Source organism: Pteropus vampyrus, unplaced genomic scaffold (genome assembly GCF_000151845.1).
Source record: "Pteropus vampyrus isolate Shadow unplaced genomic scaffold, Pvam_2.0 Scaffold581, whole genome shotgun sequence".
Lineage (NCBI taxonomy): Eukaryota > Metazoa > Chordata > Mammalia > Chiroptera > Pteropodidae > Pteropus > Pteropus vampyrus.
This window is the reverse complement of record NW_011889362.1, coordinates 68,440-81,089: the sequence shown is the minus strand read 5'-3', so window position 1 is coordinate 81,089 and position 12,650 is coordinate 68,440. Positions and strand designations below refer to the sequence as shown.

General features: G+C 34.2%; 1 pseudogene; it reads right to left on the bottom strand.

The window, feature by feature from the left end:
• Nucleotides 1-677: 677 nt before the first annotated feature.
• On the bottom strand, nt 678-796 carry LOC111733567 (annotated as a pseudogene).
• Between the last annotated feature and the right edge of the window lie 11,854 nt (nt 797-12,650).

The window sequence follows — 12,650 nt, the reverse complement described above, 5'->3', positions numbered from 1 at the left end:
ACAAAGCCTTTGCAGGCCAAAAAGGACTAGTATGAAATATTCAAAGTGATGAAAAGCAAGGAAGTACAACCAAGATTACTCTATCCAACAAAGCGACCATTTAGAATCAAAAGACAGACCAAGAGCTTCATATAAAAGAACAAGTTAGAGGAGTTCATCCCCACCAAGCCAATATTAAAGAAAATGTTGGAGGGACTTTTTAAGAAGAAAAAAATATGTATCAAAATATGAATAATAAAATGGCGATAACGACATACCTATCAACAAGTATTTGAAATGAAAAATATTAAATGCTCCAATCAAAAGATAGGGTGTCTGAAAGAATAAAAATAAAACAAAACAAAACAAAACAAAAAAAACCAAGACTTACATATGCTGCCTATAAGAGACTCACTTAAGATCAAAAGACACACACACAGACTGAAGTAAAGGAATGGTAAAAGATATTTTATGAAATAAAATTTTAAAATCTGTGATAGAAATATTTACACCAAAGAAAACCAATTTTAAAACAAAGGCTATATCAAGGAGCAAAGAAGAACCTACCAATGCCACATCTGTATATTTATCTGAAGAAAGCCAAAATACCATTTTTTTTTCCTTAGACAAGGCAACATTTGATTGACCTCACAGATTGCAAGGATCTTGCCAGTTTACAATCCCTTATTTATTTTTTATGCCTACAGCACCTGGTCTTCCTAGGTGGTCTCCCATCCAAGTACTAACCAGGCCTGACCCTGCTTAGCTTCTAAGATCAGATGAGATCGGGCTTGTTCAGGGTAGCCTGGCCATAGACCAAAATACTACTTTGAATAAACATGTACATCCACATATTTTTTGCAGCAAAATTTACAGTGGCCAAAATATAGAGGAAACCTGTGTGTTCATTAATGGATGAATGCATAAAGAAGAGGTGATACACATATACGATAGAATATTATCCAGCCATAAATACATACATATATACATACATACATACATACATACATACATGCATGCATGCATGCATACATACATATATAAAATCTTTAAATCTGCAATAACATGGATGGACATAGAGGGTGTTGTGCTGAGTGGAGTAGATCAGACAAAGAAAGACAAATGTAATAAGATTTCACCTACATATGGAATCTAAAGAACAAAATAAACCAATACAACAGAAACGAACTCATAGATACAGAGAAGATTTTGAAGGTTAACAGATGGCAGGTGGTGGAAAGTGGGGAAAGCGGGGGACGGGATCTAGCAATTCAAATCAATAGTTACAAAATAGTCATGGAGGTGTTAAGTATAGCATAAGATATATAGTCAAGAATATTGTAGTAACTATATATAGTGTCGGATGGGTACTAGATTAACTGAGGTGATCACTTTGTGAATTTTATAGATGTCTAATCACTATGTTGTACATCTGAAACTAATATAATATTGTATACCAACTGTAATTGAAAAATAAAAAGTATTGTTAAAAGTAAGGATAAAAATAAAACACCTAGGAATAAATGTAGTCAAATAAGTAGAAGTGCTCAGAAAATTATAAGACATTGAAGAAAGAAATTAAAGAAGATATAAATAAATGGAAGCATATACCATGCTTATGGATAGAAAAAAATAATATTTTTAAAATATCCATATTACCCAAAGCAAGCAATCTGCAAATTCAATGCAATTCATATTAAAATACCATATGTGGCAGGTATTATACAACTCATACAAATATCCTTATAATTTATATAAAACTATTAAAGGCCTTGAATAGCCACAGCAATCTTGAGAAATAATAATGTAGTTGGAGTAACACAATACCTGATATCAAACTATACTGCAAGGCTATATTAATTAAACAGCATGGTACTGGCATAAAAGAAGACATATAGATCAATGGAACAGAATAGAGAGCCCAGAAATAAACCCACACCTATATGATTAATTAATTTATGGGAGAATAAAAGAAAAGAATATACCATGGGGAAAAGACAGTCTATTAAATAAATAATGTTATAAAAACTAGGCACATAAATGGAAAAAACAAAAGTGCACCATCTTTTTTACATAGGACACACAAAAATATAAACTCAAAATGGGATGAAGACTTAAATGTCAAATCTGAAACCATAAACTCCTAAAAAAAAAAAGTAAACTATCATTGCTCTTAGTAATATTTGTTTCTGATACATTTCCTTGGACAAGGGATATAAAATAAAATAAACAAATGGGACTACATCAAACTAAAAAGTTCTTTCACAGTGAATAAACCATCCACAAAATGGAAAGACAACATACCGAATGGGAGAAGATATTTGCCAATGATACATTTGGTAAGGGGTACCTAACGTATATAAAGTATATAAAACACTCACACATCTCAATACCAGAAAAACTAACAATCTAAATAAAAATTGGTAAAGAACCTGAATATACATTTCTCTGAAGAGGTCATATAGATAAGCAATAGACATATGTAAAGATGCTCAATGTTACTAATCATCAGAGAAATGCAAATTAAAATCACAATGAAATATCACTTCATACCTGTCAGAATGGCTATCATCAACAAATCAACAATCAAGTGTTGGTGAGGATGTGGAGAAAAAGGAATCTTCATGCACTGTTAGTGGGATTGCAAATTGATACAACCACTATGGAAAACAGTATAAAGTTTCCTCAAAAAATTAAAAATAGAACTACAATTTAACCCAGCAATTCCACTGTTTGGTATTTTTGTGAAGATAACTGAAACACTAATGCAAAAAGATATATGCACTTTTCTGTTTATTGCAGCATTATTTTCATAGCCAAGATATGAAAGCGATCTAAGTACCCATTAATAGATAATTTGATAAAAAAGAGGTAGTGCATTTATAAAATGAAATATTGCCATAAAAATGAAATGCTACCATTTGCCATAAAAATGAAATGTTACCTTTTGCAACAACGTGGATGGACATGGAAGGTTTTATGCTAAGTGAAATAAGTCAGACAGAAAAAGACAAATAGTATATGACATCACTTATATGTGTGATCTAGAGAACAAAATAAACAAATAAAGCAGAAACAGACCTCACAGATGCAGGGAACAAGCTGATTGTTGCCTGATGGAAGGTGGCTTTGTTGGCGGGGTTAAAAAGTAAAGAAATTAAGAAGTGCAAATTAGTAGTTATGAAATAGTCATGGAGATGTAAATTATAGCATAAGGAATATAGTCAATAATATGGTAATACCTATGTATAGTGTCTGGTAGGTACTAGACTAGTCAGGGGGATTACTTCATAAATTATATAAATGTCTAATTGTGATGCTGTACACCTGGAACTAATATAGAATAATAGTGGATGTCGACTATAACTAAAAAAAAATCAAAAAAAATGGGAGAAAAAGTTGAGGGTGAATAAGAGATTCCAATTTCTAGGTATAAAACACATAAGTCATGGGGATGTGGTGCACATCATGGAGAATATAGTCAAGTATATTATAACAGTGTTATATGGTGTCAGATGTTTCCTTGACATATCATGGTGATCACTTCTTTAGGTATATAAATGTTGAATAATTATGTTATACATCTGAAAGTAATAAAATATTGTATGTTAGCTATATTTCAAAAAAAATTTTTTTAAAGAGCATTACCAATGGACAAAACACTTACTCATACTTAAACTTCTACTCAGTCTCCTTTCAATTTTCTATAAATGGATTATTCACTTTGCAGTTATTCAAATGACTGTTCTCACTTTTCTTAGTGAGTTTAAACCTGGAATGAATTTTTTCTTATTGAATGAATTTTATCTTATTTATTTTACTTTTTCTATTTCTATTACACTTTGTTCTGAAATAGGAAAAAAAAGGGTACATCTAAGATTCCCTTACTTATTCAATCTCAGTTTCTAGTCAAGATATATTTGAACTAAAGGACACAATGACCTCACATGCAGGCCTGTCATGAAATGTGTGAGTTAGAGAAATAATGAGCTCGGGGTACTTTGTAGAAGAGGAAGAATCAGATGATCAGAATTAATGTACCAAAGGAGATAAAGATATAAAATAGTAATTATGGGAAATTATCTAATACCTTTGTTATTTCTTCCCAATATAATTATGTACTATTGCATCAACTGTGTACAATTTTGAGAATATGAAAATTATCTAAATTCCATTGTAAACAGAATGTTTTCTAAATTCAAAGAAAATGTTGTGCAAGTACTTTAACTTTGCAAAATCCTTTGTCTAATCTATAATATGGAAGTAATAATAATGCCTACATCCTAGGATTATTGTGATGATTAAGTGACAAATCTAATATCACATAAAATTCTAAGCACAATGACTAAAACATAATATTCAATAAATCTTATCATTCACTATCATAATTCTTATATAGATATTATTTAAAGCACAAAGGGAAGTCATTGAAATATTTTAAGCAGTTAGCACAATGAGATTTCTATTTTGGAGAAATGCAAGTATTGATAAGGGTAATGACAGCTTTTGGTAATATTTACTTTTTATTTTATTTTTAATATCAGTGTATTAGTTATGACTATCATTAGGATGTTTCAATACTATTTCAATTTAGTTTCATCACAGATAATAACAGGATGAATAAATGATGTAAAGAATCCTGATCCCAAGGATGTTGTAGTTTTAGTCTATAAAAAAGTACTATTGTGCCAACTACCTCAAAAACCATTGTCATTACCAGCTTGTCTGATTAAAGGTTAAGATCATTTTGGAGTAAGGAGTATTCTGGAAGGAAAATCATAGAACTCACCCATCACAGAAGGGATGATACAACATGCATACACATATCTAGCTTTCAGGCACAAGTAAAAATTAATGTACTTATTTGTCATAAATTTTTGAACACCCTATATGTTAGACACTGTTACAGGTGCTTGAGATATATCAGTTAAAAATAAAACAAAGCATTTTGCACTTATAGATAATATTCTAGTAGAGCAGAGGAAGACATACAATAGATAGATGATGGATGAATAGATGGATAGATAGATTAGATAGATAGATAGATAGATAGATAGATAGATAGATAGATAGATAAATGCTATGCTATTCTAAAAGGAGATAAGAGCTAGGGGAAAATAGTAAAGCAAAATAAAAGAAATGAGAAATTTTGTGGTGAGGATAGAGTTATAATTTTAAATAGAATGTCATAGTAAATAGGTCTCATTTGGGCAGTAACATTTGGGAAGTCTTGAGGGTGGTAAGAAAGTTAATTATATTTGGAGAAGAGTATTCTAAGTAGAAGAATAGCTAGTATAAAGGTCCTACGTTTTAATATACCTATTATGCCAGAGACAATGTAAGCATTCCAGTAAGGTTGAAGCAGAGTAACTGAAGAAAGAATAGTAAAAAAAAAATGAGGTCAAAGAAGTAACATAAGTGTAGTGGTTAGGTCACATAAAGCTTTCGAGTAAATGGAATGACTTTTACACTAAATTGGGGAGAGATGACGGGATTCTGCTTTATATTTTAAAATAATACTTTTGACTGTAGTGTCAAGAATATATTACAGACTGGCAAGGACAGAAGCAGGAAAATTAAGTTAGAGCAGGAGATGTTAATAGAGAAGGTGGTAAGAAATGGTTAGACTTTGTATATATGTCACAGGTTGAATAGACAGACTTCATGAATGGATTGGATAAAGAGTGGAAAAAAAAGTGAAAAGTTTGGGATACATCCAAGATGCTGAACCTGAGCAAGTGAAAGTTTGGAATTACCATAAACTGAGATTAGGAGGGCCCCAGGAAGACCAGGTTTGTGGACTTCAGTTTTAGACATGTCACCTTTGAGATGTCTGTTAAATTTAAAAGTGAAAATGTTTAGTAAGTAGGTGGGTATAGCATTACTAAGTTCAGGAGTGATGACAGCTGGGAATATAAATGTGGAATTCACCATCATAGAAGAGGAATTTAAAGTATAAAGTTGGATAAGATCATATAAAGAGAGTGAGTGTAGATAAAGAAGGAAAGAGGATCTAAGACTGAACCATGGATAACTCCAACATTAAGAGCTCATGGAGAGAAAAAGAGTCAACAAAACTCAGAGAGAATAGCATAAGGAAAATTAAATAAATGTGATGTCTTGAAAGCTTAGTGGAAAAGTTTATTAGGAGTAAGAAGATGATGATTGAGAAATATTTATATTAGCAACAGAGAAGGGTCTGGTGAAGTTAAGGGAACAAAGCTTACTGGCAGTGAATTTGAGAAAAAAAATTTAAAAAGAGGAATTTGAGGTGTTACATATGGTCAACTGTTTTAAAGCATTTTGGTGCAGGTGGGGACCAAAGAAATTAGTAGCTAGCAGAGTTGAAGAATAGCTTTTTCTTTGTTGTCATAATGGGAAGATTATGACTATGCTCATATTCTAATAAGAATAGTTCAGTAGACACCAAACAGCTGATGTTGAAAAAAGGAGATAATTATTGAAAAAATATTCTTTAGTAGGCAAGAAAAAAGAAAAAAGTACATAGGTGGAGGTATTGGATTTAAATAGGCACACAGAGAGTTCATTTATGAAACAAGGAAATATGGGCATTGAGATTAATTTGCAGGGTATAAAGGGTAGTGAGAGTCTGTATCAGTTTGTTTTTTAAAAACCTTTTTTTTTGGCAAGTTTCAAATACATAAAAAGGTAGAGAAAATTGTGTAATGAATCTTTGTGTACCATTACTCAATTTCAAAATATGACATCATTTTGACAATCTTGTTTTACAAAAAAAAAAAACAAACATTTTTGTTGAGCTATTACAATTCAAATATCAGATATTATATCATTTTACTCATAAAATCTTCAGCATTTATTTTTAACAGGGCTGTTTCTTTTAACATAACTACCGTCCCATTGCCATAATAACAAAATTTAAAATAATCTTGTGATATCATTTGATTCCCATTTCATGCTCATATTTCAACTATTGTCTCAACATTATCCTTTTACATTTGATTTATATAAATCTTGAGCATAACAAGATTCATACGCTACATTTGATTAATATATTTCTTAAGTCTATCTTAATGTATACCAGCTTTAATCTCCATACTACTTATATGCTGAAATAAAACAGGCCATTTGTGCTTTTAAATTTTACATATTCTGGATTAGTCTATTTCCATTCTTGTGGTACCTTTCAATATGTTCCTCTTACTTACATATTTTTCTTTAAACTAGTAGTTGGATTGAGAGGCTTGCTTGATTCAGGTTCTATTTTATTCTGGTTTTACTATATAATTTCTATTGGATTAAAAGATGTAGAGCCATATGTCATTATTCCATTTTTAGTGATTCTAAAATTGCTTATTTAGATTATGATGACCTAATCTTTTAATTATAAATATCAACTTTTTGCCTAATGGATTTAACACAGAAAGATATTCATTGCCTAGACCCATTACTTCTTTAGGAGTTGAAAAATGGCTATTTTTATAATTCTAATATTTCTATGACTTCTTAGCTGGAATTATTCAATACAAAATAACCTCTTATTAACTATTCCGTTATCTTACATACAGAAAAAGTGAAATAAACACTTGATTTTTTATTTTATCATCAATTATTATGGTAATTAGTTGGTGCCTTAGCAGTCTCCAATAGTTACATAAGATAATTCTGTTTTAAAGGACTTCTGATTAAAATGGCAGAGAAGATGAATGCTGTGCTCACCTCTTCCCACGACCACATAAAACTTACTAAATTATAGAACCACCACCATTGAGAACACCTAAAGACTACTTGAACAGAATCCCTGTAATAAAAGCTATAAAGAAAAGGCCACATTGAGATGGTTAGGAGGGGTTGAAATGCAAAATATCTCACACCGACATGTGGCATTTAAGAATCAGGAGGGTATATCAGCTATAGAGGTGCCACCCTGAGAAGCAATGGTTCCCAGCCCCACAGTTGGCTTCCCATCTCAAAAAACCAGTGCAAGAAAGAGAAGAACCCACAACAACTGGTTACGAACGTCAGCAGAGACTTTGTCCAAGTAAGATGGAGGGCTGCTGTGGACCCAGGCATCTTAAAAGGCCTGAATAAAAACTCACTAGCTCACGAACACCGTAAGCTCCAGAGAAAGGACGGCCATGCAAAAAAATGCCAGAGGTATATGGAAAGGAACTAAATTATCCGGCTTCTGGGTAAGGGCTGAAAGAGCTGGCAGGTGCAGATGGTAGTGCTGGCAGGTGTTATTATTCCTTCATTGAGCCCTTCCCAGACACAGCCATCAAGCATAGGTGAGAACCAAATCTTAGTCTCCATTAAATGGCTAACGTTGCTCTCACCCCACCTTTGTGAATCCCTGAGGCCCCACCCCACCTAATTTATGTGCCTGGCCTAAACCTCTTTCAGAGTTTAATCCATACAAGTGGCAACCTGAGTCCATGCTGCAGACCTTTCTAAAATTTATCAAAGGTCCACAAATCCCAAACAAACAGTGGCTGGCCCTATAATACTTGCTAAGCATCTCCAAACCTAGAACTAGTAGCAGCCAGCCTTGGTTCACAGAATAACTATTCTTAGGTGTCTCCAAGCCCAACACAGGCAGCTACTAACTACAGATCACTTTGTAGCTCCCAACAGGTCGCCCCAGGCTGGACATAGGTAGTGGCTGATCTTGGACGGCAAAAGAGCCCCTTCTAAGAGGCCACAGAAGCAACACACCTGGTAGTCAACTTTAAACCACACCATAATACCACACAATTAGTGCCACAAGTGACACACTCAAAAAGTGGACTGGCAAGCACCAGAGCCCCACTAAAGCGAACCCTGCTCCATATTGTCAGCTCTCACAGAACAGCGTGGCTACTGCAGTCACCAATAGTCCTCATAGCTAGTCAGCCTAAAGATCAGTCCTACCCACTGACATGCCAATAGAACTCAAGGCTCAACTACAAAGAGATCGCACACAAAGGACATTCAAGGATCACCCAGCTCAGGTGACCAGGGAGACTGCACCACTAAGCACCAGAGGAGACCTACTACCACTCTTCCAAGACTGGGAGATGTGGAAGACCTACCTAATACATAGAAATAATAACAAGGAGGCAGCCAAAATTAGTAGATAAATATATCCCAAATAAAAAATAAAAAAAAAAAAAAACAGGACAAAACTATAGAAAAACAAAACAAAACAGAATAATGGCAAGTAATCTACCTAATGCAGAGTTTAACACACTAGTTATAGGAAGGGGGGAAAATGACGTAGATGATAGAGGCTCTGTTCATCCCTCTGGCGATCAAATCAAAATTGTGACAGAAACAAGGAACAAAGCAAAGAAATATCACCTGGGATCTTGATGAACAAGCTATATAACTAGGGAGAAATCCAAGAAAGCACCCTGCAATGACAGAAGGTAAGATGGGGTCAGGATGTGAGGCTGCGGGTCTCAAATTGCTGAGTGAGACGGAGGCTGTGACAGCGGCAGACACCTCTTAAAGGGGCCACATCCACAGCGGATTTTCCCGGTGACGGACCAGCTTGCTCTGAGCACCAGGGCAAATTCGGCTGTGTGTAGGGGGCACCAGTGACTTACAGAGAGACATAGTCGGAGTGAGGGCTAAGGCAAGACTCATATGTACAGAACTGCCGGTGGTATCCATTGTTCCCTGTTGAGCCCTCACCCTTCCTAGTGTTCTGACACAGTGCCGCCTTAGCCAGCATCATCAAACTGGATAACAGAGGTCGCTCCTCCCAAAGAATTCCCTGAAACCTCATATCTCCCAACTCGCGGCCCCACCCAAGCCACATCTAGGTATATCTTCAGCAAGTCAGGTGTTCCTTGCTGAGCAGCGCCTAGACTCACACTGGAGGCAGCTGGCCTCGGTTTCTGGTGTGGCCTTTTGAGGCAACTATAAATACAGCATCTGTGGATTGCTTCCTGAATCTTAACAGGTGGCCCCAGAGGGGCAGAGGCTTAGGCTAAATTTGGCCCACAGCTGAACCCCTCTCAGGACTGTTCCACTGAACTCTTACTTCACAAATCCACACTAATAAGACTGGGAGACTTAAGAACTTTGCTAAGTACATAGAATCAGACATGGAAAGGCAGCCAAAATGGGAAGACAAAGAAGCAGAAACCATATGAGAGAACAGAATAGAGATCCAAATATAATGAAGCTAAGTAATCTAACAGATGCAGAGTTCAAAACACTGGTTATAAAGATGCTCAATGAACTTTTGGGAAGTAAATTCAGTGAAAACTTGAACAAAGAGTTAAAAAACATAAAAATGGAAATGGTAATTATAAAAGGGAACCAGTCTGGAATGAAGAACACATCTGAAATGAGAACTATATTAAATGGAATAAACAAAGGAATAAACAAAATGAATTTAAAAAAGGATCTAGATGATGGGAAAGCTAAGGACACACAATCAGAATGGCCAGATAAGATACAAAGACTATAAAAATAATTTAAGGAGCATATAGGACACTATTAAAGGTCCAAATATCCATCTGATCGGCATAACTGAAGAAAATCAGGATGTTGAACAACTGTTTGAAGAAATAATGTTGGAAAACTTCCCTAATCTGGTGAAGGAAATGGACATAAAAACCCAGGAAGCTCAGAGAATTACAAAAATCAGGGATCCAAGGAGACCCACACCAAGATACATCATGATTAAAATGCCAAAGGTTAAATACAAAGAAAGAATATTAAAAGTAGCGAGAGAAAAACAGATGGTTACTTATAAGAGAACACTCATAAGACTGGCAGCTGATTTCTCAAAAGAAACTATGCAGGATAGAAGGGTTTGGCAAAAAATTTCAACAGAATGAAGACCCAGGATCTACAACTAAGAATAATTTATCCAGCAAAGCTATAATTTAGAGTTAACAGATAAAGAGCTTCCCAGACAAAAATAAGCTAAAGGAATTTATTACCATCAAGCCAGTATTACAGGAAGAGTTGGAAGAACTTCTTTAAGAAGAAGAAAAAAAATGAATAAAAAAAAAGGAATAAAGAATGGTAACAACTACATTCTATCAATAAGTACCTCAAATGGAAATGAATTAAGTGCTCCAACTACAATATAGAGTGGATGAATGGAAAGGAAAACAAGACCACTACCTCTTGCCTATAAGAGATTCACTTCATATTAAAAGACACACACAGACTAAAAGGAAGGGAATGGAAAAGATATTGCTTTTATGGACCTAAAAGGTATTTAAGTCAGACAAAAAAAGATAAACACCATATGATTTCACTTATATGCAGAATCTAAGGAACAATTATAGAGGACAATTTGGTGACTGACAGAAGGGATGGGAGGTTGAGGATCTGAGAGAATAGGGTGAAGTGTTAAAAAAATACAAATCAGTACCTGATGGATGGTCACGGGGAGGGGGAGCATGGCATAGGGAATGCAATTACCATTAATACGTTGGCTAGGTGGAGGGATAGGGGAGGGAGGGAGCAACTGGGGGGATCATTTTATGAACTATATAGATGTCTAACCAATGTACTGTATACTTCAAACTAATTAAAATAAATAAATTTAAAAAAAACAGTAGTTGTAAAGATGCCCAATGAATTTGGGAGAGAAATAGATAATCTCAATGAAGACTTCAAAAAAAAAAAAAGATATAAAACATAAAAATAAAGATAGAAAGCATAAAAAAACAGAAATGAAGAATACATTGAATGGAATCAACAGTAGATTAAATGATGTGGATGATCAAATTAGCAATTTGGAAGGTAAGGTGGCAGAAAACACCCAATCTGAACAGAAAAAGAAAAAAAAAAGAAAAAAGGAATTTTAAAAAATGAGGATAATTTAAGGGGCTTTTGGGACAACATCAAGCATACCAACATTCACATCATAAGACTACCAAAAAGAGAAGAGAGAGAGCACATAATTGAAAACCTATTTGAAGAAATAATGATGAAAAACTTCCTTAACATCGTGAAAAAAAAAAAAAAGGCATACAAGCCCAGGAAGTTCAGAGTCCCAAACAAGATGAACCCAAAGAGGTCCACACCAAATACCTCATAATTAAAATGCCAAAGGGTAAAGATAAAGGGAGAATCCGAAAAGCAGCAAAAGAAAGGCAATCAGTTACCTACAAGGGAACTCCCATAAGACTGTCAGAAATTTCTCAACAGAAATTTTGCAGGCCACAAGTGATTGGCAAAGGCAAACACACAATAAAAGCAGTGAATCAACCAACATTACAACTGGTACAAAGGTTAAAAGGAAAAAGTAGGAAGATCACGTTTAATTACAACAGTAAATTAAGGGGTATAAACAAACACATTCAAAAGTAAAATATAATTAAAACAAGCATGCAGGATGTGAGTAAAAGTGGCAGGAAATTTAGAATGTGTTCAAACTTTAGTGGCTGTCAACTTAAAATAGACTGCTATAAACATAGCTTGGTACATACCAAGCACATGGTAACCACAAACAAAAAATTTGCAAGACATACACAATAAATAAAGTGAAAGGAATCCAAACACAACACTACAGAAAGTCATCATCATGCAAGAGAAGAGAGCAAGAGAATAAGAAAAAAAACCTACAATAACAATTAGAAAACAATTAATAAAATGGTAATAACCACATACTTATCAATAAATGATTTAAATGTAAATAGATTAAATTCTCCAATAAAAAATAGATAAAGAAGTGATTATAT